General features: G+C 43.8%; 1 protein-coding gene across 5 annotated transcripts in view; it reads right to left on the reverse strand.

Moving 5' to 3' along the window:
* The window catches only part of TRIM2 (tripartite motif containing 2), a 195,299-nt gene that overhangs the window by 102,244 nt on the left and 65,502 nt on the right, over nucleotides 1-27,553 (reverse strand). The window contains exon 1 of one of the 5 annotated variants that reach the window (XM_074396815.1): nucleotides 18,221-19,132. The exons of 3 other annotated variants lie outside the window; for them this stretch is intronic. The gene's annotated coding sequence lies outside the window, so the exon portion shown is untranslated. Of the gene's footprint in view, nucleotides 1-18,220; nucleotides 19,133-27,553 lie in introns of those variants that run through there. One more of the 5 variants, XM_010338594.3, reaches the window with a different exon arrangement.

The following is a 27,553-nucleotide window of genomic DNA, read 5'->3' on the forward strand; positions in this document are numbered from 1 at the left end:
TATCCCCATCAAGCTATCTATGACCCTCTTCACAAAACGGGAAAAAACCACCTTAAACTTCATATGGAACCAAAGGAGCCAAGTCAATTCTAAGCAAAAAGAACAAAGCTAGGGGCATCATGCTACCTCACTTTAAACTATACTACAAGGCTACAGTAATCAAAACAGCATGATACTGGTACCAAAACAGAGAAATAGACCAATGAAACAGAACAGAGGTCTTGGAGGCAATGCCACACATGTACACCATCTGATCTTTGACAAACCTGACAAAAACAAGCAATGGAGAAAGGATTCCCTGTTTAATAAACGGTGTTGGGAAAACTGGCTAGCCATGTGCAGAAAGCAGAAACTAGACCCCTTCCTGACACCTTACACTAAAATTAACTCCAGATGGATTAAAGACTTAAACATGAGATGTAACACCATAAAAACCCTAGAAGAAAACCTAGGCAAAACCATTCAGGGCATAGGCATAGGCAAGGACTTCATGACTAAAACAGCAAAAGCATTGACAATAAAAGCCAAAATAGACAAATGGGATCTAATTAAACTCCAGAGCTTCTGCACAGCAAAAGAAACAATCAAAACAGCAACCAACAGAATGGAAAAAAATGTTTGCAATCTACCCATATGACAAAGGGCTAATATCCAGAATCTACAAAAAACTAAAACAGATTTACAAGAAAAAAACAAACAAACCCATTCAAAAGTGGGCAAAGGATATGAACAGACATTTTTCAAAAGAAGAAATATATGAGGCCAACAAACATGAAAAAATGCTCATCATCACTGGTCATTAGAGAAATACAAATCAAAACCACATTGAGATACCATCTCATGCCAGTTAGAATGGCGATCATTAAAAAATCTGGAGACAACAGATGCTGGAGAGGATGTGGAGAAATAGGAACACTTTTACACTGTTGGTGGGAGTGTAAATTAGTGCAACCATTGTGGAAGACAGTGTGGTGATTCCTCAAGGACCTAGAAATAGAAATCCCATTTGACCCAGCAATCCCATTACTGGGTATATATCCAAAGGATTATAAATCATTCTATTAGTCTGGGTGTGGTGGCTCACACCTGTAATCCAAGCACTTTGGACGCCAAGGCGGGTGATCACCTGAGGTAGGGAGTTCAAGATGAGCGTGACCAACATGGTGAAACCCCATCTTTAAATTAAAATAAATAAATAAATAAATTGTTCTATTATAAAGACACATGCACACGTATGTTCATCGCAGCACTGTTTACAATAGCAAAGACCTGGAACCAACCCAAAAGCCCACTGATGATAGACTGGGCAAGGAAAATGTGGCACATATACACTGTGGAATACTATGCAGCCATAAAAAACAAGAGTTTGTTTCCTTTGTAGGGACATAGATGAATCTGGAAACCATCATTCTCAGACAACTGACACAAGAACAGAAAATCAAATACCGCAGGTTCTCACTCATAGGTGGGTGTTGAACAATGAGAACACATGGACACAGGGAGGGGAGCATCACACACTGGAGTCTGTTTGGCAGGGGACTAGGGGAGGGACAGTGGGGGTTGGGGAAGGATAACATGGGGAGAAATGCCAGATATAGGTGATGGGGGAATGGAAGCAGCAAACCACAATGCCATGTATGTACCTATGCAACAATCCTGCATGATCTGCACATGTACCCCAGAACCTAAAGTACAATTAAAAAATATATATATATACATATATATACACACACACATGCGCACACACACACACACACACACACACACACACATATATAAAGATACAATTAGGTTTCAATATTTATATGACCATTCATAGATGTCCTGATCCTATGATTTTGATTGATAAAGTAGAAAAGATGCATTTATGTATACAACTACCACTCATCAATGTGTTTATGTATTTACATTTTCACATTTCATATACTTTGAATCATTTTTATTAGTATACACACTCCTAAGTAACTAAGAGATATAAAACAGTAGCATTAAAGGTATATTAGTACTAAAATTAATTATCAATCATCAATTAATCAAAAATGCCTAGAACAATGTGGTTATAAAATGGTACGAATGTCTGTCTAATTGTTAAATGTAGCAATTCCAGCTCCAATTGCATGTAAAATAAATATATTTAAGAGTCAAAAGACCCGTTAAACCTTAATTTCCCACACCCCAGCCCCCAAAAGTTAAATTAGCAAGCAGAAAGGACCATCAGATCTAGCTGATTTTCAGTTCTATTCATTTCCTCAAACACTTATGAGAAAAGACGAGCAATGTAATGTCCTAGATGTTGTAAGTTTACAAAGATGTTTAAGACACAATCCTCTGGCTGGGCAAGGTGGCAAATGCATATAACATGAACACTTTGGGAGGCTGAGAAAGGAGGATTGCTTAAGCCTAGGAGTTCAAGACCAGCCTGGACAACATAGTGAGAACCCCCATCTCTACAAAAAATTTAAAAATTAGTCAGGTATGGTGGCACACACCTGTAGTCCCAACTACTGAGGATGCTGAGGTGGGAGGATCTCTTGGGCCCAGGAGGTCAAGCCTGCAGTGAGTTGTGACTGTACCTACCACTGCACTCCAGCCAAGGTGCCAGAATAAGTACTGTCTCAAAAGAAAAGAAAAAGACACAATCCTCAAACTCAGAAAACTTACCATAAAAAACAAATATGTAAATAAATTGCTGCATAAAGAACAATCTTCTCCATAAGAAAAGTCCATGGTGGGTTGCAATGGGATGCAAAGCAGGATTGAGGACAACTACTACTGTTTGTTTTTTAAAAAGTGTATCAGTAAAGGTTCTAGAATTGTCACGTGTGACAGCATTTGAGAGGGTTTCACCGGGTTTCTGAGACTAAGCGGAAAGAGCCAGCATGGATAGGAATACAAGAAAATGAGGTATGGGGCACAGTGAGGGAATAAGCTGCCTGGTTTTCCATGGTATAAGGTACAAGATGAGGATAAGTAGAAGAAAAGACTAGAACATGAAATAGAAGCCATCTTGGGGACAGCCTTAACTGTATTCATCCATTCCCACACTGCTATGAAGAAATATCCAAGACTGGGTAATTTATAAAGAAAAGAGGTTTAATTGACTCACAGTTCCATAGGACCAGGGAGTCCTCAGGAAACTTACAATCATGGCAGAAGGCATCTCTGCACACAGTGGCAGGAGAGAGAATGAGTGCAAGCAGGGGAAATGTGAGATGCTTATAAAACGATCCGATCTCATGAGAACTCTCTCACAATCACCAGGACGGCATGGGGGAAACTGCCCCCATGATTCGATAGTTTCAATGGCAAAAGCTGCAATTACTTTTGCGCAAACCTAATACAATTTAAGATGAGATCTGGGTGGGAACACAGCCAAACCATATCACTAGCTGCGAATGTTGGCAGAGTACACTCATCAGAGCATTCTGAGAAGCACAGGCAAGTGACAAAACTCTGCTTTAAGAAGACTAATCTGGCTCCAATTAATAGGATAAATTTCCTGAAAGTGAGAAAGCAGGGTCACCAGTAAAGAAGTTATTACTACCATTTGCTCATTCACTCATGCATTATTTCATCAAGGAAACATTTACTGATTATATACTATATGTCAGGTACTTGCATGTGTTGAGGGAGCTTTGGATACAGTGACAAACTGTATGTCACATGGAGCCCTCAGGAGACTTAGAATCTAGGGGGAAAGAAGGTATCATAGTTCAGGTGGCCAAAAATTCTGATGGAGGTGAGCACAGGGTGTTGGCAGGGTCCCAGAGGAGGTGACACTGGGTTAAGCCTTAAGAAATGGATAGAGCCTGGTCAAAGGAAGACATGTGGAAAAGGTAAGCTGATCAGAAGGAATACCTGGTACAAAAATGCAGAGCTCTTCAACAACCTGACACATTCAGGTTGTAAGAAGCTCTAGAAAGGGGTGAATCGAGCCCTTTTTTTAAAATGAAAAAGAATCACAGCCATTTATTAACTATTTCGTATGTGCTGGGCACTATTCTATAGACACAATATTTGATTTAATTCTCTTAACTTGGCAGGGCACTGTGGCTCACTCCTGTAATCCCAGCATTTGGGGAGGCTGAGGCGGGGGAATCACTTAGGTTCAGGAGTTCGAGATCAGCCTGGGCAACATGGTGGAACCCCATCTCTATGCAATATACAAAAAAATTAGCCAGGCATGGTGGTGCCTGCCTGTAGTCCCAGCTACTTGGAAGGCTGAGGCAGGAGGATTGCTTCAATGCTGTAGTGAGCTGTGATCATGCCACTGCACTCCAACCTGGGAAACAAAGCAAGACCCTGTCTCAAAAAAAAAAAAAAAAAAAAAAAAAATCTTAACTCTATGAAGTAGGCACTGGTTTTCCCATTTTACAGAGGCACAAACTGACTTTGAGTGTTAAAGAAATTTGATCCTCAGAGTCACACAGCTGTCACCAATGATTAGTGACTTCAAGCCTACATCTTTCTGACTGGAAAACCAAGTTGTATTAAGCCCTGAAGGATGAGAAAGAGTGAGTCATACAACAAAAATGTAGAACAAGCATTCAAGGCAGAGGAAACCTGAAGATACATGTGTGTTAGTGGAGGAAGACCAAATACAAGCAGTTTAGAAGTACCACATATGAAGTACACAGCTGGGGGCAGCAGAGGGGTCTGTGTGCTCAAAGGTGGGACAGGACACTGAGGGGGTTAAGAATTCGAGAGAGGCCAGGCGTGGTGGCTCATGCTTGTAATCCAAGCACTTTGGAGGCCAAGGCGGGCGGATCACCTAAGGTCGGGAGTTCAAAACCAGCCTGACCAACACGGTGAAAACCCGTCTTAAAAAAGAATTGGAGAGAGAAAGCGGCAATGAATTGAGTTCCATTTTGGACATGCTGAGCTGGAGATGCACTTGGAATGACTGCATGGAGATGTTAAGCAGCTGCTGAGTTATAGTTCTAAGCTCAGAAGAAAGGTCTGGGCATTGAACAAAAATTTTACCTATAGATGTAGGCAGGAAAACAAATCATCATCATAAGCATTGACTGTTTACCAGGGACAGTACCTAATGCTACCTATGCATTTTCTCTGTAGCTCTCTCAACAGCCATACAAAGTAGGTAACTTATGAGCCTCATTTTACAGACAATGACTCTAAGCCACAAGGACATTCAGTGGCCTGCTTAGGGTCATAAAGGATCTGTATATTTCTACATTCAGTCCCCAAACTTCCGTGACTGAGATCCACAGCAGACAGGTATTTTATGTTGTGGTCCAGTGTAGACATACATATTTCACTGAAACAAAGGTTGCACGAGATCACATTTAGCTTAATGCCCTCTGCTATTTCCTATTCTATTTCATTTTTCAGTATCCTGGCTGCAACTCACTAACTTGATTCACTGCCCAATCATGAAACCCACAGTTTGAGAATCGCTATCCAACACCCTCTTGCCTCCCACCCCTGAATGAGGTGATCGCGGTGCGACTGCAAAGGTGAAGGAGGTGAAAGTGGCATCGCAGATATCAAGGAGAAAACTGCACTTCTGAGTGGTTGTGAGTCTCATCAAAAAAATGATGAGAATTGGGGCCGGGCGCGGTGGCTCAAGCCTGTAATCCCAGCACTTTGGGAGGCCGAGGCGGGTGGATCACGAGGTCGACAGATCGAGACCATCCTGGTCAACATGGTGAAACCCCGTCTCTACTAAAAATACAAAAAACTAGCTGGGCATGGTGGCGCGTGCCTGTAATCCCAGCTACTCAGGAGGCTGAGGCAGGAGAATTGCCTGAACCCAGGAGGCGGAGGTTTCGGTGAGCCGAGATCGCGCCATTGCACTTCAGCCTGGGTAACAAGAGCGAAACTCCGTCTCAAAAAAAAAAAAAAAAAAAAAGGTCATTAGCAAGAAGGAATTTCTTTCTTTCCTTTTTTTTTTTTTTTAAAGATGGGGTTTCACCATGTTGGCCAGGCTGGCCTTGAACTCCTGACCTCAGGTGATCCACCCACCTCGGCCTCCCAAAGTGCTAGGATTACAGGTGTGAGCCACCAGTCCCGGTGCAAGAAGGAATTTCAGGTGTAATATAACAGTAGTCATGGTTACAGAACTATATGCGTTTGTCAAAATTCACAGAATTGAACACCGGAAAGGGTGCATTTGACTGTATGTAAACAAAATCTCAAAAAAAAAAAAAAAAAAAAACCCACGACTTTCCAATAAAAGCCCCCACACCATTTTCTAAATCCTGCGCCCCGAAATTACCGTCCTACTTCCTTCTGTCCTTTCTTTGGCACTTTCTTTTCCCCATGTCCTCGTTTTAGCTTCTCCCAGGCGGCTCTCTTCTGCTTCTGCCTTCTACTGGAAACTCTTTTTCTTCAGCTTTGGAGGTAGAGAACTTTACCATTTCTCCTCTACTTTAAATGCTTCTTATCCTCATTCTTAGCAATCCTCTAACTCCAAGAATTTGCAAAACATCAAGTCACTGCTCTTCTCCTACGTTCACTTACTCAGAGACTGTACCCACTCTTGTGATTAGACCACTGCCGGAATGCATTTGACTTTCAAATCTATGTCTAGAGAAGAAAGCTGGCTTCGGTTTCCAGTGGCCCAGGGGACATCTCCACCCAGCTCTGTCAGCACCTCCAATTCAGCACCTGCAGCTCTGTCTCCCCCTTCCCCTTTGCCAGCCACTCTCACTGGAGTGGATGACCTGATCACTGGAGCTTCTCCTGGGGCCAGAAACCCTGACAACACCAGACACTCAGCCCCTAGGTCAGGTACCAAGATCAAAGGAGGCAGGAGACATGGGAATGCTTTGTAAACTGTTACGTTCTAGACTTATGACACAGTACCATTGCTACTACTTAAATATTTTCAACTCTTCCTTTGAAATGTGTCTTGATTTTACCTACTTTTCTACACCCCCTACCCACAGCCTCTCATTCCCTCCCTTTTCTCCAGCGTATTCTGCATGCTGGGGTCAGTCCACTTTCATGGAAACATCTCTTTCCCCCTCTCTGCCACTCATGACTCTTTAAAAATTCCTGTCATGAAGTGAATTGTGTCCCCCTCCCTCCAAAAAGATATGTTGATGTCTCCCAGTGCCTCAGAGTGTGACTGTATTTGGAAGCACAGATTGAGCAGCTTTTATCCAAAATGCTTGGGGTCAGAAGTATTTTTGAATTTTGAATTTTTTTTTTCATGTTTTGGAGTATGTGCAGATACTGACTGGCTGACTATCCCCAAATCCAAAAGACTGAAATCTGAAATCCTCCAATGAGCATTTCCTTTGAGCATCATGTCAGTTCTCCAAATGTTCTGGACTTGGAGCATTTCAGATTTGGGGATTTGGGTTGCTCAGCCTGTGCAGTGCAGGTCTTTAGGGAGGTAATCAAGTGACAATGAAGTCATTAGAGTGGGCCGTAATCCAGTATGACTGATGTCCTTACAAAATGGGGACATTTGGACACACAGACAGGCATGGAAAGAAGATGATGTGAAGACACAGAACACTATCTACAAGCCAGGGACTGCGTGGGACAGCCAGCAGCTAGAACACAGGCACGGAGCAGATTCTCCCTCACGCTGTCACCCTCTGCAGCACCTAAGCATCAAGTCTGTGTTTCTCCAGCAGGCACTGTAGATCCTCTTTGATTCCACCTCAATGCCCATGACTTCCTCACCTAGACCTTCTCCGTCTCTCCTACCATCAGATGCGTCTGCCTCCTAATCCCCGTCCGGAAAACCACTCTCCGCCTTCGCTTGGGATGTTCCCAATAACCCACTGTGGCCTTCCCACTTCCCTCTTCCATCTAAATCTTGCACATTCTTTAAGTTCTAACTTTAGTCCGTCTTCCACAATTACATTGTCCTGGATTTTTTACCTTACTGTGTTCTCTCTCTTTTCTGAACCATCATTGGACTTATTATCTGTACCATATGAGATGACACTTGATTGTCTTGTTCACATGGTTCCCTAATGGTTTCTTATGTGATATTCCTGGGTCTAGAGTTAAATTCAAAGTAACCAGTTTCTACTGGAAACCACTTTTCCAGACATCTTCCTAGATTTGTTTTCTCAATATAACATGCTTTCCTCCAGCGCTTCCCACAATTCTGGTATCCATTTATCATATGTCATCCAGTCAAGTATACTTGGGCTAGCGTTTTAATGAGAAAGACAGCCGAGGTGTGAGTCCTGACTCCCCCTTTACTGGAAAAGTCACACAACTTCTTGGAAACGTAGTTTCCTCACTTCTAAGATGTTACCTCTCAGAGACATTGTAAAGATAAGATGGAATTATTTATGTGAAAGTGATTTTTAAGCAGTAAAGACTTGCCAAATGAGAGGTTAAATCATTATTGTGATCTTAGTGCCACATGAGCTCAGCTAGTTACATGCTATGCTGATGAAATTATAGGCTTGAACCAAGTGAGCTGGTTCTTCTAGATTTATGCCACAGGGGCCAATAAATTTCATGACTAATAAAGATTGATAGAATGGATAGAGAAAACTACAAAGCATATCCTGGTGGGTCAATAAGGTTATCTTCATAAATAAAAGACAGATAGCATACTGTCACCTCAATCTGCCTTAAGGCATGCAGTATCCCAGGCTCTTAGAAGAAAGTGACAGTCTCCCTATTTCCAGCTCTAATATAATAAATCCACAAGGTAATACATTATGCCTAAGCCAAGCATTTGTTTGGTGTGTTTTTTGTTTTTGTATCCAAATTCTACTGGTTTTAAGGCTGAACATGGGCTGGGTGCAGTGGCTCATGCCTGTAATCCCAGCACTTTGGGGAGGCCAAGGCAGGCAGATCTTTTGAACCCAGAGGTGGGATCAGCCTGGGCAACATGTCAAAATCCTGTCTCTGGCCGGGCGCGGTGGCTCAAGCCTGTAATCCCAGCACTTTGGGAGGCCAAGGCGGGTGAATCACGAGGTCAAGAGATCGAGACCATCCCGGTCAACATGGTGAAACCCTGTCTCTACTAAAAATACAAAACATTAGCTGGGCATGGTGGTGCGTGCCTGTAATCCCAGCTACTCAGGAGGCTGAGGCAGGAGAATTGCCTGAACCCAGGAGGCGGAGGTTGCGGTGAGCCAAGATCGCGCCATTGCATGCACTCCAGCCTGGGTAACAAGAGCGAAACTCCGTCTCAAAAAAAAAAAAAAAAAAAAAAAAAAAAAATCCTGTCTCTACAAAAAAATACAAAAAGTAGCCAGGCACGGTGGCGTGCACCTGCAATCCCAGCTACTCGGAAGGCTGAGATGGGAGGATAGCTTGGGCCCCGGAGGCAAAAGCTGCAGTGAGCCATGATCATGTCACTGTACTCCAGCCTGGGCAACAGGGCCAGACCTTGTCTCTTACAAAAAAATAGTGTGGACAGCAAACATATTGAGACTGTAACTACTGTAGCAGTCATCATGTGTAACATTCAGAAAGCCAGGACCTACGCCTCTAGGGACTGAAAGGTAAATCTAGAACCCAGGCAGGAGTTACGTGTGCCTCGCATTCTTCTCTAGGGTCAGCCTGTGACCTCCTGTCCCCCTGAGCCCCCAACAACAGATAGTAGCTGAATGAATTGGTTGAGTAAGGAAAACTGAAGACCAAACTCCTTGCAGAAATAGAAAGACCCAGCAGTACTTGGTGAATGCATGTATCCTAGGAACTTGAAGGAGAGGAAATGGCTTAGGAAAAAATATCTAAGAAAAGAAATCTATTTAGTTCTATCGAGATTTAGTTTTAGCATGCAGTATACTGTGTGCAATAAGCCCCAAAGATGCCAAGAATATTTTGTACTGCAAATGAAAACCAGCTTCCATGCAGATGGGATTCAGAATTGCATACCCCCACAAATCTGTCTTCCTTCTATAACAGAAACAGCTTTAACTATTCCAAACAAATGCTTAATAATTATTTCCCTTTCTTGATGTTTAAAGGCTTTTTAGAAAGAAAAATGAATTTGATTTCTAATAGATACTCTTTAAAAATTCAGAATCTGGCAGAGTACAATGGCTCACGCCTATAATCTCAGGACTTTGGGAGGCCAAGGCAGGTGGATCACCTGAGGTCAGGAGTTTGAGAACAGCCTGGGCAACATGGCAAAACCCCATCTCTACTAAAAAACATAACAACTAAAAAGAAAAAAAAAAGAAATAAAACAAAAAAAAAATAACAATTATCCAGGCATGCTGGCATGCACCTGTAGTCCCAGCTACTGGGCAGACTGAGGCAGGAGAATGGCTTGAACCTGGAAGGTGGAGATTGCAGTGCACCAAGATGGTACCACTGCACTCCAGCCTGGGCGACGGAGTGAGACTCTGTCTCAACAAAACAAAACAAAACAAACAAAAAAAAAACTCAGTCTTTAAGTGAAACAGTATGGACTATAAGTAAAATACTTACAGAGGAAATCCCTGAGAAATCAGATTTCTTTGTCCTTTAATGAAATTGTGTTAAAAATGAATAAAATATACATTATTCTCCAGGGTCTGTAGCTTCAGCAGAGACTCTACAGTAAATGTCACAAAGAAAAGTAGCACTTTGCAAAGGACCCCACATAGCCCCACTCCCACCTCTTCCCTCTCCAGGCTCCCAGGTCTTTTCAGGTTGTTTTAGTGGGTGGCTTGTGGTCTCTGAGAGGATTTTAGCCTTCAGTCATCAGTTACTTTATATGTGAGGTTACTAGATTGAGACATCATTTGTGGGGGAAAAGGATGAAGGATACTCAAAGGTTAATTGCTACCTGAAGGCAGAAGATAGGGAAAAACAAACAGCAAAAAGACTGCAGTTAGCCTCTGTCATCCTTTCTCTAAATAAATGGTCACTTGATTGTACACGACTGTGACTGCTGTGTGACCTGGGGCAAAAGAGAGCATTTATCATTGAAGGTTCATTTAATGTACAGAGTATGTACCAAACAGATGGACAAAGCATTGTTTTTATAAAGTAGAAAACAGCTTTGTAAGAAAGAGTTCGTTTAAATGGTGGCAGGAATCTGGACACCACATTCTGTAACTGTTGAATAGAGTTTTGATGGCTGGCTTCATTATTGGCTAAGATTGAAAAGCTAAAGACACTCAATTATTGCCATTTGTTTTCTGCAGCAACCCAGATCCAAACATCCAGAACACCCTCTATGAAACTGTATAGATTGAGTGTCATCTTTTAGTGAGCCACATTTAGCTTTTCTCCCTGGAGTTACTTTTAAAGCTACTCAGGACTGCTCGTCTTGGCCATTAGACCAATACTTGTGGTAAAGTGGCAGAGGACCCACAGGTGTTTCAATTCTAGAGGTCTCAGGAAGTCCCAAGTATATGGCTAGGATTTGGGTGGCGAAGGAAATGGGGTAACAAGGATGATCCTAGTTGGAAGGAGAGGAAGGAGAGGGTGTCAAATGGAGCATCCACACGGTTGACAAGAGTGTTTATGGATAGAGAGGAGCTGTTCCTGTGGTCTTCATTCCATGTGGGTACCCTTTTATCTACTTTCTCTGGGTGACTCTCATTGGTCATGCTAAATAAGGGGATATCCAAAATGCTTACCTTGCATAAGAGGTTCACTTTTATAAACTCTTTCTTGGAATAACATGGTAATTATTTTGCCTTCCATAAGCACAATCCAGTGCATTGGAGGAAACCCTGGACAGACGCTGAACAATAAGGAGAGCCAGCTGCCCCAAATCTGCAAGGAGATCATTCACAGCCCATACCGAGGAGAGTACTACACACTGAGACATCTTTTGCTGCTTCTAAGGCAAACTATTATAACCTTGAACTACAAAAAGCCGGGAAGGGTGTGGTCAGACCTAACCCCAGGCTTCCCTTCTTTTGAGTATCCTTGCAAGTTCCGGCCCTTCCCCTTCCCCCACCAATCCTTCTAGTTCACAATTTTAATTCCCCCCAGAATCACAACTAAAGCAGACTACCCAGCTGAAAAGAGAGACGTGCACCTTTCATTGTGTCGAACAGCCGAGGACATACAGGCAAGCTAACGAGATGCAAATCCCATTCAATGTGGCTAATGCCCTTTTTATCCCTAACCAAAGACCTAGAAAACTCATTTGATTTGGTGGTTTTCTAATATCTCTTCCACGCCATTGTTGCATATGCAACACTAATTTAAAATAAATTGCAAGTAGTCAGCAAAAGAGACAGTTCTATCTTTGTTTAGACTGAGAGGCATTTTTGGCAACTAAAGAGATCCGATCTCATCCTCTTAATTAAGGCAAAGCTCAAGCCTATCTACTATTTACCCTCGGGCAGTGTTTCTATGATGGGTTATTTTGGCGATACCCAGGGCCACTGTTGAATTGTCTGGCAGCTGGGGAGGCGACATTTTAGGAACAGAACTGAACAAGAGTCTTGGGGTTAAGCAGCAAATGCCACTTCACCCGGGTCCTGTTGAAAGACCCTTTTACTGACACAACTTTCAATGCCAGAGGAAACAAATCTTAGGCTGGGGCCACCTTGATTCTCTCAGAAAGCATTTGTAGCTGAACCACTGCTGAGGGTTCTACTGCAACCACTAATTTCCTCGCTGAGGAAAGACCCGAGAAGTTCAGTGAACAGGAGGGAAAAGGACGCTCACTAATACCTAAAGGTACCACCAAGGCTTGAAAATTCCTTCAGGCCTTGTTCTTTGCCTTTTAGGCTATTGTACTTTCCAGATCATAAGCAGGGGGCTCAGAACCCGGAATTGTGACACGGTAAAAGCCCCATAAAACTGCAGACCTCAGCCATGCCTCAGCTTTCTGTTGAAACTGCTCTCTGTAACTCAAATGTGACAGGCAAGCAGTTCAAAGCCACGTCATCTTGGGCCATGCGACTTGTGACAAGTAATTAAGGACTGTAATTTCTACCCTGACCAGACAACGTGTAAACAAATGCTTATCTTGACTTTTGTGAACCACTTATGAAACAATCAGAATGTCGAAAGTCCCCTGGCCCTCGGGATGTCCGGAGCCCCTCACCATCATCTCCGCCCAGGAGGTGATTTGCAAAATCACTAGCCCTCGGAATGTCTGAAGCCCCTCACCCCCACCCCCGTCCCTCACCCTCACTCCCAAGGTGGTTTTTAGGGGTATAAAAGGTCTTGACACCCTCCTTTCAGGGCCATGGGTTGGAGAGATGCGAGTCCTCCGTGGCTGCCGGCAATAAAGACCCTGCAATTTGGCAAGCTTTTGTCTTAGTGTTGACTTTTTATGCTCGGTTCAGTACAACAGTATTTGCTCAATTAATCCTGTTGGCTAACAGACTGGGGTATGGGCTTGAAAATTCTCTTTCCTTTCTTCTATCTGACTGGGCAGAACATTCTAAAAGGAAACTCGTTCTAATCTTTCACATTTTTGGTCTTACATCAGATCTACCTTTTCAGGAGTCTTAATCTGAAAGACTTTCCATTGTGTTTGCTTTCTGGTCCTCAAAGTCATCTTCCCCGAAGGTCAGCAATGAGAGTCCTAAAACGGTAGTCAACACGCTAATGGGAGAGAAGTAGGTCAGCAAGACTGTGCCTCTCTTAATATTTTAGGTTGGACCAATGACTACATTAAACTAAAAAAGGCATCCCTCCAACAGCAGACATTCCGAAACCTGAAAAACACTCAGACTGAGATGTCGGCTTAAAAGGCTAATCATCTCTCGGAACTCCAACTACCTGCAGCCTATTTCTACAAATTGTTCTGGTTCTAGAAGTCAGCATGTCTTAGGTTAGTTTGTTTTACTGCAGTTAAGGCAGATGCAAAAGTGTATCCACAGCTTCTATCTGAGCACTTCGAAACAGTCTGAAGTCAACAAAGATGCTGACATTTATGGTATTTTTGTTAGACTCAAGAACACATTATAATCTCTTAGGCCAGTCCTTCTGCATTGACAAATTTCATCTACAGGCCGGGCGCGGTGGCTCAAGCCTGTAATCCCAGCACTTTGGGAGGCCGAGGCTGGTGGATCACGAGGTCAAGAGATCGAGACCATCCTGGTCAACATGGTGAAACCCCGTCTCTACTAAAAATACAAAAAATTAGCTGGGTATGGTGGCGCGTGCCTGTAGTCCCAGCTACTCAGGAAGCTGAGGCAGGAGAATTGCTTGAACCCAGGAGATGGAGGTTGCGGTGAGGCGGAGATCGCGCCATTGCACTCCAGCCTGGGTAACAAGAGCAAAACTCCGTCTCAAAAAAAAACAAAAAAACAAAAAAACAAAAAAACATTAGCTGGGCATGGTGGCGTGTGCCTGTAATCCCAGCTACTCAGGAGGTTGAGGCAGGAGAATTGCCAGAACCCAGGAGGCGGAGGTTGCGGTGAGCCAAGATCATGCCATTGCACTCCAGCCTGGGTAACAAGAGCAAAACTCCGTCTCAAAAAAAAAAAAAAAAAAAAAAAAAAAAGGAAAGAAAAAGAAAAATTTCATCTACATATACAGTATATTGTGAAAAAGGAAAATATTGAAAATTCTCGGGAGAGGATATTTCTGTTCAAAGATTAAGATGAGATTCAAAGGCAGGACACAGGCCAGGCAAGGTGGCTCATGCTTATAATTCCAGCACTTTGGGAGGCCAAAGCAGGAGGATTGCTTGTGGTCAGGAATTCAAGGCCAGCTTGGGCAAGAGTGAGCCACCATCTCTACAAAAAATTTAAAAATTAGTCAGGTGTGGTGGCACATACCTGTAGCCCCAGCTACTCAGGAGGCTGAGGTGGGAGGATAGCTTGAGCCCAGGTGTTGGAGGATGCAGTGAACTATGATTGTGCCACTGCACTGAAGTTTGGGTGACAGTCTTTAAAAAAAAATTTAAAAAACAAAAAAGCAAAGGTAGGATATGCAAAAATAATATGGTGTTACATAGGAAAGAACCATATTAGTAATACAAAATATTTGCCAACAAAAGCTCAGTTGCTGAGGTTGAATTTCCACTAAACCTTCAAACCAGCCATAAAAGTTAAGTATCTAGTAAACAGTGGCTCAAGGTCATGAAGTTTTTTCCCCTTAATTTCCTATTTATCTCAAAGTTTGCACTTGTCAATTCTTTAAATGCAAATACTATCCATTTCAAAAGACCTGTCTTTTCCTTCCAGAGAAAATAATAAAAAAACTCATAGATAACTTGCAAGGACTTTTTCAGACATGCCAACTAACAGGTGGGTCTGAAGTTCTAAAAAGAGTATAAGAAATAATGCTGGTGACAAAGTGTATTTGTCAGGTCTCCAGATGCAAGCCTGGAGACTGAAAGTCTGAAGTCCTGCTTGCCTTGGTTGGTGGTCTCCCACTCCTCACCTGCATTAGCCATGGTCCCTAATTGCCCATCGGAGCTTCCCAGGACAAGCCCCTTACCCCACCCTGCCATCTTAACTGTTATTATGATAATACTCTTATCCCACCAGCCATTGTAGCTGAACTTATGGTAATGTATACTCCTTGCCCCTACCCCCACCACTGTAACTGATGTTACTCTGCAACTTTCCAATGCCCACCCCAAACCTATAAAACCAACTCCTATCCCACTGCGCTTTGCTAATGCCCTTTTCGGCTTTAGCCCACTTGCACCCAGGTGAATAAACAGCCATGTTGCTCGCACAAAGTCTATTTGAGGGGATCTCTTCATTCAAAGCGTGTTTTTAACAATATTATGCCAGCCTTTGCCTCAAGCTTTTTAAGATAACATTCACAGAATAGCCTCTCAAACAGACATTCTAAGCAGGCAGTCTCTTCTCAAGAACCCCAAAAGGAAAACAGTCATTGTTCCTGTCTTCATTTAGCAGCGGCATCAAAAGCATTTGCCAAGTGCTGACCTGCCAAGCATAAACTTTCAGCATCTGTACAAATCAAGCTTAAGCTGTCTTTGGGAATTTATAATCTAAGATATATTTGGTATAAACCAAGCAGTGTCATTTTCATGGAGTGGTGAAAGAAAAAGAAAGCTCTGATAATATTCTTGCACCAGGATTTCAGGGCTTCAAGATGTCATTTTCAAAGGTTCCTAGGGCCTTGCTATATTACCCAGTTGGGTTGCCATTGAATAGGCCAAATTCTCACCAATCAGTGCTTGGAGAGGTAGTGAGTCACTGCTGCTCAGAAAGGTGAGATAAACAGATCATTCCTGTCACAAAGTAACTATCCAACCTCTTTCTAGAGAGTAGTCAGTGGACAGAATCGAAAGGACACAATTCAACCCAAGGATAGACCAAAGAAAAGGTCGGAGGATAAGATGTTAATTCTCGCCGGGCGCGGTGGCTCAAGCCTGTAATCCCAGCACTTTGGGAGGCCGAGGCAGGTGGATCACGAGGTCGAGAGATCGAGACCATCCTGGTCAACATGGTGAAACCCCGTCTCTACTAAAAATACAAAAAACTAGCTGGGTGTGGTGGCGCGTGCCTGTAATCCCAGCTACTCAGGAGGCTGACGCAGGAGAATTGCCTGAACCCAGGAGGAGGAGGTTGCGGTGAGCCGAGATCACGCCATTGCACTCCAGCCTGGGTAACAAGAGCGAAACTCCGTCTCAAAAAAAAAAAAAAAAAAAGATGTTAATTCTCATTGAGACTCTCTAACCTATTTATATTTAGTGTCTTGTAACAACTTCCTTCCATTTTATTTAAATTTAAAGTAGAAATCAGGAAGGCATGCCTGTCAGGATTAAAATGATGATGCAAGAAAAATATTCAAGATGTGGGTGATTATTTCTGACAGATACAATGGAATTTCTAGTGGAGGATTTAATGGACATAGAATTTTCCAGGAAAATAAAGGCAGGAATTGGAAAAATGTTCTCAGGGAATACTGATTAGGGACAGTCATCTAAACAAACCTTGTCAGTGATGGTTTCCTAGATTCCAGGTCCAAAGTAGAGTCATGGTGGATAACTAAATGGGATTATATACAAAAGGGTAGAAAGAAAAGGGAGGCTGCTGGGAAAAGAATGTGTTAATGAGGGCAAATGAGACGTGGTGTTCTGTATCTAGCCCAGAACAGGCCAGATTACCTCACTGAGAAGACATTTCATTAGAGTAGATAGCCCTGCACAACTCAACGAAATCCATATTCACCCAAAGGGAGAAGGGACGTGGAGTTTGTTTTAATTGATCCTTCATTGTTACATGAACCTAAGTTGGAAAGGGAAGGAAATGCAACGTGTATCATAAAGAATTTAATCAAATACTCTCTATCTCTAGTTAAGGGTGTGAGGTAGTCAAAGTCTTCTGACTCACCCCCTGCTCTTTTGTTTCTTGGAGCTGAAGGGCAGGTACCAGTCCTGCCAAGGATGAAATCAAGTGGAAATTTGAGAGGAAAATTCACGTGGAGCCGGGAAGCAGTGAACACAGCACAATACTTCCTCCCATCCCCTGGGAAAGGAATCCTCAATACAAGTTGTCAGGCAACGACCCTTAACTACATTCTAAAAATACTGATGTAAAATGTAATCTGCATTTTTAGAAGAAAATAATAATAATAATAATAAAGGCATAGATGTGCATAGTGCCACAAGAACAGCCACCCCTCACACCCTACAGGCTAGCCTAATCTTTGGATGGCTGGAATTCTAAATGTTCTAAAATTATTTAAAAAGCCTTTGAATCTAAAGCCGTCTCTATTCCATAAATTAAAGCCGTTGATTTCCCGGGAAAGCGAAAGGGCCTAGCGGAAGGCATCAGTTGCTCCATGGGGCTGTATTACAGGTGGGAACGAATTTGGGGTTCACAGAATGCTTTGGAGAATGCTTTGGATCTGACAGGCATTTAGTGAGACGAACCGCCCTCCACACCCCCAGCCTTTTATCTACTTTGTCTGCCGCATGCAGCTTTCAGCACCGGGCAATAAATACACCAAGCAGAAAGAGCCCTGCAAACCCTCAAAAGTCACCATCTCCCTGCTCTAACAAGCACGAACTGTAGTATGAGCTGGGGCAGAGGATTAGAGAGAGGGGAGGCTAAAGGAAAGAAAGTTTTAGGAATGACCAAACGTTCTTAAAGAAAAAGAGGAAGCCGATCTTTTCAAAATTACTACAGTCCTGCTTTCAGATCGCAGAGTATCTTTTTTTTTTTCTCAGTGCAAAATGACTTGGAAAGCCGTCCCGCGTGACGCGGGTGAGTGAGGACGGCGGGGTCCGCGACTCCCGGGGTTGCCCGCCGGCCAGGGCCTGGGAGCCGCGCCGCGCGTCCGGACGCGGACTCTGGCCAGGCTTCCCGCAGGCTCTGGCCGCCGGACCTTGCCCGGGCGGGAGGGTTCCCCGGGCACAGCCCGAGCCACGACTTACTGCGAGACGGCGACTCGCTTCGCGGGAGCGGCGCGCGCTCCGGAGGGGCCTGGGCCTCCCCCTCGGCCTGGGCCCAGGTGCGCTCGCTCACGACATCAGGCGGCGGGCGGGCGACCCGGGACTCGGCGCCCGCTCCTCTCCGCCTCCTCGGGCCTCCCCCGCGGCCGCGCTTCTGCAGCCCGAGGCGATCTGAAGGTGAAACTGCTTTATCCAAGGCCGTTTTCTGAGCGAGCGGCTCAAGTCGTGAAAACAGACCCGAGGAGGAAAGTCGGCCTCCTGACTGGACTCTGAAGGGCCTTCCCCGGGTGTCCTCGGCTCCCAGCGGCTCTCGGGCGGGTCATTTCCATGCTGCGCTCAGGCCCAGGGCGGTGAGACATCTGTTTTCCATCAACCGCGAGGCAGAGGCAAATCCTGGATTAGATGCCGCCCGGCGCTCGCGGCATTCTCAGGCCCGGCCCGACAGCTAATCCCCGCACAAACAGCATGAAAACAAACAACGCAAGTTGGAGCCGGGTTCCAGAAAGATTACCCTGTGCGATGACTAAAGGCTCTCGCAGCCAGTCTCCAGGATGCGCCAATCGCAGCACGGGGGGGGGGGGGGGGGGCAGAAAAAGGGGGTTGGCTCGGTTTTCAGGTCTCCCGAAAACGCATCCTCCTCCCCAGTCTTGTCAACGCAAATGCAAACACTGTCCCTTCAGGGGAAGTGAGTTCAGCTTGATGCGGCTGAGAGAGCTGAAATGGGTCAGCCTCCAACATGGGACAGTTAGAAGCAAGCACAGCTTCTGAATGTGAGCGAAGAAAAATCTGTTTCCTTCAAGTAAATTCTAACAAATGAGTCAAGTATGATGCAATCAGTCCTGAAAATGATGAGCCATGACGGCCTCTATAGGTCCTTTTTACTCCCTAAAATAAGTTGGAGTAAGGACCCTTCCTCCCTCCCTCCCTCTCTTCCTTCCTTCCCTCCTTCCTTTCTTCCCTCCCTCCCTCCCTCCTTCTTTCCTTTTGTCCTCACTCTCTCCCTCCCTGCTTCCTTCCTCCCTTCCTTCATCAGTCACAAGGCTAAAAATAGAAAGCTGGAAAAAGCATGAGTCTACTTTCAAGGGCCTTAACGTCTTTGCGGGGCGGGAGGTCGGGGAAAGGTGGGAAGGTAGGGAGGGACGACTTACAATTTCAGAACACTGTAAAATGATAGAAAGGTATGCCCAGAGGGTTACAGGAACCCGGAAGCAGGAAATCTTTCCCAGAAGAGACTGCATTTGTTTGTTTGTTTTGAGACAGGGTCTTGCTCTGTTGCCCAGACTGGAGTGCGGTGTCAGGAACATGGCTCACTGCAGCCTTGACTTCTCCGGCTCTAGCTATCTTCACACCTCAGCCTCCCCAGCCTCTCGGGTAGTTGGGATTATAGGCACACCACCATGCTCAGACACTTCATATAAATCAAATCATATAATAAATCAAATCATATAATATGTGTGGGCTTTTGTGTCTGGCTTCTTTTCACTCAGCAAAATTTTTCAGTTTACTCAGGTATCCATGTAGCATGTGTCAGTACTTCATGACTTTTTATTGCAAAATAATGTTATATAAATACACCACATTTTGCTTATCTGTTTAACATTTGATGGACATTTGGATTGTTTCCACTTGTGGCTAGTGTAAATAATGCTGCTACGAACATCTGGAGACGAGTTTTTGAGTGGACATATATTTTCATTTCTCTTGGGTTATTTACCTAGGAGTGAAATTGCTAGGTCATATAGTAATTCTATGTTTAATATTTTGAGGAACTGCCAGACTGTTTTCCAAAGCAGTTACACCATTTTACACTACCACAAGCAATGTATGAGGGTTTCAGTTTCTTGGTGGGTATGAAGTAGTATTTCATTGCGGTTTTGCTTTACATTTCTCTAATGACAAATAATGTTAAGCATCTTTTCATGTGCTAATTGACCACTTGAGTAGAAATGCCTACAGAAATTTTTTTTAATTTATTTTTAAAATTGGGGTTAAAACATATATAACATAGGCCGGGCACGGTGGCTCAAGCCTGTAATCCCAGCACTTTGGGAGGCCGAGGCGGGTGGATCACGAGGTCAAGAGATCGAGACCATCCTGGTCAACATGGTGAAACCCCGTCTCTACTAAAAATAAAAAAAATTGCCAGGCGCAGTGGCTCAAGCCTGTAATCCCAGCACTTTGGGAGGCCAAGGCGGGTGGATCACAAGGTCGAGAGATCGAAACCAACCTGGTCAACATGGTGAAACCCCGTCTCTACTAAAAATACAAAAAATTGCCAGGCGCGGTGGCTCAAGCCTGTAATCCCAGCACTTTGGGAGGCCAAGGCGGGTGGATCACAAGGTTGAGAGATCAAGACCAACCTGGTCAACATGGTGAAACCCCGTCTCTACTAAAAATACAAAAAAAAAAAAAAATTAGCTGGGCATGGTGGCACGTGCCTGTAATCCCAGCTACTCAGGAGGCTGAGGCAGGAGAATTGCCTGAACCCAGGAGGCGGAGGTTGCAGTGAGCCGAGATCGCGCCATTGCACTCCAGCCTGGGTAACAAGAGCGAAACTCCGTCTCAAAAAAAAAAAAAAAAAAAAAGTATAAAGAATAAAATGGGCCAGGCACAGTGGCTCACACCTGAATCCCAGCACTATGGGAGACCAAGGCGGGAGGATTGCTTGAGCTCAGGAACTGGAGACCAGCCTAGGCAACATAGTGAGACCCCGTTTCTACAAAAAAATTAAATAATTAGCTGAGTGTGGTGGTGCATGCCTGTAGTCCCTGCTACGGAAGACTGACGTGGGTAGATCACTTGAGCCCAGGAGCAAAAGGCTGCAGTGAGCTGTGATTGCACCACTGCTCTCCAGCCTGGGTGACAGAGCAAGACATAAAATAGAAATCATTTACAGATCCACTGCCTACAGATAAATCCATTGCCAGATATGCAATATGCTTAATAGATATTTGCAATTGAATAAGTGAATAAATTACATTACCATTTATAGTCTCTATTTTTTCCTGTGCACCACTGCTTTCTACAAAAGTTGTACCGATTTACATTCCCATTAGCAATGCATAAAATTAAGATACACATATTCACCAGTGTGTTATTTTTAAATATTTGTGAATTTGATAGGGAGAAAATAATAACTTGTTTCTGAAATTTAGATTTATGGGATTACTGGTGATGTTGCACATTTTACATGTGATCATTAACGATTATTATTTCCTTTAAATTGCCTATTCACGATCTTTGTACATTTTTCTTTGGAGAACCTGGAAAAAATCTGTAATTTTCTCAATCTTGGTTCTCCTGTGCCTATGACTGTGTGAGCGTCCTGCCATGGTAAGTGTGACCTTACTTTTTAAAAATACATCCTTGGGCCGGGCGCGGTGGCTTAAGCCTGTAATCCCAGCACTTTGGGAGGCCGAGGCGGGTGGATCACAAGGTCAAGAGATCGAGACCATCCTGGTCAACATGGTGAAACCCCGTCTCTACTAAAAGTACAAAAAATTAGCTGGGCATGGTGGCGCGTGCCTGCAATCCCAGCTACTCAGGAGGCTGAGGCAGGAGAACTGCCTGAACCCAGGAGGCGGAGGTTGCAGTGAGCCGAGATCGCGCCATTGCACTCCAGCCTGGGTAACAAGAGTGAAACTCCGTCTCAAAAAAAAAAAACACATTCTTATTGTCTGTCTTTCCCTGCTCTCCAACATGGCCGCTAAACACAGCTGACTGCTTCATCTGGTGATCAATCAAAGAAATCATGATTTGTTGCAATACTGGAAGGAGACCTTGGTGGTATGGGAATTACTGAGAGGCAGTATGTTCAGACTGTCAAGCTCACTGAGCCACCATGACTCTTTTTTTTAAGTGCTGGTTTTAGAACTTAATCTCCTCCTACACTGTAAAATTAAACTTCGCAGTATTCTTGCACTGACTCTCAGTTTCAACTGACCAGCACTTTCTTGCCTTTGAAATGTCTGTTCCTGCTGAGGCTGGTGTGGCCTTTTCTTCATCTTCCCCCGTCCAAATCTTGCTACCTGATGAAGTTCAACTGGTACCTGTGGATGAGAACAAGCTCTTCCTCTGAATCCCATACACATTGTGTCCCAGTGACAGCACTTCCAGCCTCCCAGGTACTTGGCTTATCTGTTACATGCACTGCATCTCCTTATTACCTTGTATACTCCTTGAGGAGTTTGTGTCTTCTTTATGTCTACAGTCCCATCATTCAATTAGCAGAAACCCCAAAACATTTTACAAATTGAAAAGTAAAATCATGTCATTTAACAGAAATATGAGCAGGAAAAAAAAAAAAAAAAGAGTCACTTTGAAAGGAAAAAGCAAACCTTAATTTTTCAGTTGTATTGACTGTGCTCATGGTAAGATGTTGGGGAGAAATAAAAGAGAGTTCATCTAGACCGGGCGCAGTGGCTCAAGCCTGTAATCCCAGCACTTTGGGAGGCTGAGGCGGGTGGATCACGAGGTCAAAAGATCGAGACCATCCTGGTCAACATGGTGAAACCCCGTCTCTACTAAAAATACAAAAAAAAAAAAAAATTAGCTGGGCATGGTGGCGTGTGCCTGTAATCTCAGCTACTCAGGAGGCTGAGGCAGGAGAATTGCCTGAACCCAGGAGGCGGAGGTTGCAGTGAGCCGAGATCGTGCCATTGCACTCCAGCCTGGGCAACAAGAGCGAAACTCCGTCTCAAAAAAAAAAAAGAGAGTTCATCTAAACAAAGGAGTATCAGTAACTCAGTCAACTCACAGAATCTCCTTGCTATGGCCTGAATATGTGCCCCCAGCTTCATATGAGAAAACGTAATTACCAATGTGATAGTATTAAGAGGTGGGGCCTATAGGAAGTGTTTAGATCATGAGGGCTTCCCTTTCATGAATGGATTAATGCCTCTATGAAAGGACTTGAGGGAACTAGCAAGCCCTTTTGTCCTTCCACCCGCTTTACAATGTAAAGATGCTCACAGCACCATGTTGGAATCAGAGAGCAGCCCTCAGCAGACATCAAACCTCCTCATGCCTTGATCTTGAACTTTCCAACCTCCAGAACGGACAAGTAAATTTCTATTGTCTCTAAAGTACCCAGCCTCATTTTGTTGTAGTAGCACACATCTTGAGAACTTCTGGGGGTAGAAACTAAAGGAAGAATTGAGAAACATGCCTCCTTTTGTCTTGTCAAAAAAAGGTACAAGCTGCCCTCTGATTCTGCAGCCCTTTAAACCTTCTGCAGGAGAGGAATGGAATCTCCTGAAAGCTGCAACTGGAGTCCAGGGACTAAGAACGTGCACTGGAACAAACAATTAACTTTAGATTGAACATAGAGTCAGTCCAGGAAAATAAGTACCAAAATAATATTTAAAAATAGCTGGGAAATGGACAAGGAAATTGCTACTGGCTTCCATTAGAGTAAGAGGATACTTTCTTGTAATATTTTCTTGAAATCATGATACGTTGATCTTCTTGGCCTAATCTATTAGCATAGAAAGATGTTCCTTAGTCTCTAGGGATGCTTACTCAATAGGGGCCGCATTACAGAACCATACACTGCTTCAGATATTCAGAAAGAGCACATAAAAAAGCCAAGACAGAAAGAGAACAACCCTCTTTGGAGTCTTGGTTATTTTTCTCAATTGCTTGCCAAAAATCCCACTCATCATAAATCTTCTTATTTTTAATATGTGTCAGACTTTTGAAGTTTCCAGCTAAAAACCTTACTTGCATAAAACAACAACAACAACAAAATAATAATAAAAACAGGCAAAAAAGTGTTTTTTGAACTGTATTTCTTGGAACTATTGTGACCTAATGTCTGTTTAATTCTCAAATTACAGATGAAAAAACAAACAAGGCCGGGCGCGGTGGCTCAAGCCTGTAATCCCAGCACTTTGGGAGGCTGAGGCGGGTGGATCACGAGGTCGACAGATCGAGACCATCCTGGTCAACATGGTGAAACCCCGTCTCTACTAAAAATACAAAAATTAGCTGGGCATGGTGGCGCGTGCCTGTAATCCCAGCTACTCAGGAGGCTGAGGCAGGAGAATTGCTTGAACCCAGGAGGCGGAGGTTTCGGTGAGCCGAGATCGCGCCATTGCACTCCAGCCTGGGTAACAAGAGTGAAACTCCGTCTCAAAAAAAAAAAAAAAGAAAGAAAAAACAAACAAAAGGAACCATGGAAAGGTTTCTTTCTTTTGAAATCTTTTATCCAATGTGTGAAAAAAATATGATAACTGAGTTTTTTTTCTGATTCTTTATATTAATCATAGATTTCAATGTCTCTTTTTAATTTCCAAAATTCTATATTCCATGCAGAGGGGTTTTATTAAGAAACTTTTTTCCTTGCAAACCCCCATACGGTGAAATTTTTAATATATATAATTTACAAACAGAGAAGTGCACAAGTCTTAAGGCGACAGCTCAATGAAATATCACAAAGGGACCATGACAGGGTAAAAATACCATCCAGAACAAGAAATGGGACATTTCTAATACCCCAGATGCTCCCCTCCCTAATGTAGTTTTGAGCTTGATATATTTTTCCCTTTTTTTTTTTTGAGATGGAGTCTTGCTCTGCTGCCAGGCTGGAGTGCAGTGGCACGATCTTGGCTCACTGCAACCTCCGCCTCTGGGGTTCAAGCAATTCTTCTGCCTCAGCCTCCTGAGTAGCTGGGATTACAGGCACCTGCCACCATGCTCAGCTAATTTTTTGTATTTTTTATTAGAGATGGGGTGTCACTATGTTGGCCAGGATGGTCTCGATCTCCTGACCTCATGATCCACCCATCTCAGCCTCTCAAAGTGCTGGATTACAGGTGTGAGCCACCACGCCCGGCCTATTTTTTTCATAGCATATGAATAGCAGCAAGTGCCCAGATCAGCCCACAAAAACCAAAAAATGTACCTGGACTCTAGCAAAATGGCACCACATCAACATTTCCATGGGGAAGTGCATGTTCAGCTCCGAACAGTGATGCCAGGGGGCATGCCCCAGACTCATGATCCTTGAACCCCACGTGTTCCCACTGCAGGGATTCTTGGTGGGTGGGCCTACGTGGAGGAGAGGAGCTATGTCTGGATCTCAGTAATCAGTTCCCAGTCTACATCAGCCTCAGAGTCTAAACAAGAGACAGCGGCACTTCAGCCAGGCATATGCCAAGTATTCTGACTTAGGAAAAAGATGCCAATTAGGGGTTCTAGTGGGGCACTGGAAGTGTATGTTCGAGTTAGTGGTGATTTGTAAGTTGCATCTGCCTGTATAATAGACATTCAAGAGATTTCAGAGATGTACTTTTAGGTATCCAGTGTGGGTGAAGAATGCTAAATGAGGCTAGTATATAATTGTAACTTCTGTTGCAATAAGTGATCATTGTAGATTTTCTCTTTAACACCTGATTGCAATTAAAAGCAAGGATGCTAATGTTAATAGCTTAACATTGAAAAAAGAACTTAGGCCGGGCTCGGTGGCTCAAGCCTGTAATCCCAGCACTTTGGGAGGCCGAGGCGGGTGGATCACAAGGTCAAGAGATCGAGACTATCCTGGTCAACATGCTGAAACCCCATCTCTACTAAAAATACAAAAAATTAGCTGGGCATGGTGGCGTGTGCCTGTAATCCCAGCTACTCAGGAGGCTGAGGCAGGAGAATTGCCTGAACCCAGGAGGCGGAGGTTGTGGTGAGCCGAGATCGCGCCATTGCACTCCAGCCTGGGTAACAAGAGTGAAACTCTGTCTCAAAAAAAAAAAAAAGAAAAAGAATTTAATACAGCTATTTTATTCTGTTTTCCAGTAGTTTCTAAAATTCCCAGAAAATAAAAATGACCTAGTAAGCTTGTCAAAACACAGATTTAAGGCTCCAACCCAGACATCCTAAATCAGAACTTCCCGAGGGGAGGCCTGATTATTTATGATGATCTAGCTAACAACACCTCTTGATATTTCTTAGCTTCAGGAAAGTACAGGAAGCAGGGGCTTGGTCTAAGAAATATGAGAGAGGCATATGTTATATGTTCAGTTAAAAGTACAATATAAACCTTAGTTGCTGTTGTCATTACTCATAATTATGAAAATGATGTGGAATGCTGAGAGGCTGCTTCAGACAAAAGTTTTCCTTAGGTTAAACAGTTCTGGCTCCAAATTTTCTTGTTTTTTTTTTTGTTTTGTTCCAAGACACTGAATTACAAATAGCAATTTTGCAGATACCTGATACTGTCTTCAGCATACTAGAGAGTTCCTCTTAAATAAAACTTATCTTTTAAAATGGACAAAACAGAATTTGACACCCCTCCCCCCTTTTTTTTCTTTGAGACAGACACTCTAGTCACCCAGGAGCAGCCATGTGGTTTCAGCTCACTGCAACCTCTATCACCTGGGTTCAAGCAATTCTCCTGCCTCAGCCTCCTGAGTAGGTGGAATTATAGGCGTGCACTACCACGCCTGGCCAATTTTGTACTTTTAGTAGAGGCAGGGTTTCACCATGTTGGCCAGGTTGGTCTCGAACTCCTGACCTCAGGTGATTTGCCCGCCCTGGCCTCCCAAAGTGCTGGGATTACAGGCGGGAGCCAACCCTAATCTCTTAAATCCAATCTCTCCTCAACCTTATGTAGGTTCTTGGAGGCTGTGCTGGTCAGGTTTTACTGCCTAAGGACTTAAAGGGGCATCTCAATTTATCAGTGGCTTATCTAACTTTTAGAGTCCCTGATCAATTGCACAGTGCTCATGGAAATGCAAATGAGTATGATTAACCAGTGTTATTGAAAAGCACTTTTGTTAGGTGTATTGAGAAACTTTAAGATGTTTATATCTTTTTTTTTTTTTTTGAGACGGAGTTTCGCTCTCGTTACCCAGGCTGGAGTGCAATGGCGTGATCTCGGCTCACCGCAACCTCCGCCTCCTGGGTTCAGGCAATTCTCCTGCCTCAGCCTCCTGAGTAGCTGGGATTACAGGCACACGCCACCATGCCCAGCTAATTTCTTGTATTTTTTTTAGTAGAGATGGGGTTTCACCATGTTGACCAGCATGGTCTTGATCTCTTGACCTTGTGATCCACCCATCTCAGCCTCCCAAAGTGCTGGGATTACAGGCTTGAGCCACTGCGCCCGGCAAGATGTTTATATCTTATGCTGTAGTAATTTCACTTTAAAAATCTTTCCTGAGGCACTTTCAGAGGTGCGACCACAGATACTGTCCAGACACTGTCATAAGAGTACCAGTTCTGGGTTTCAATGCCAGCCCTGCCACTTTTTGTTTTCTTTTTCCTCACTGTGGTGCTGACCTGACACTTTCTAATTGTGCAATCTGTAACAAAGTATGTAGC

This window comes from Saimiri boliviensis, chromosome 3, assembly GCF_048565385.1.
Source record: "Saimiri boliviensis isolate mSaiBol1 chromosome 3, mSaiBol1.pri, whole genome shotgun sequence".
In the NCBI taxonomy this organism is placed as follows: domain Eukaryota; kingdom Metazoa; phylum Chordata; class Mammalia; order Primates; family Cebidae; genus Saimiri; species Saimiri boliviensis.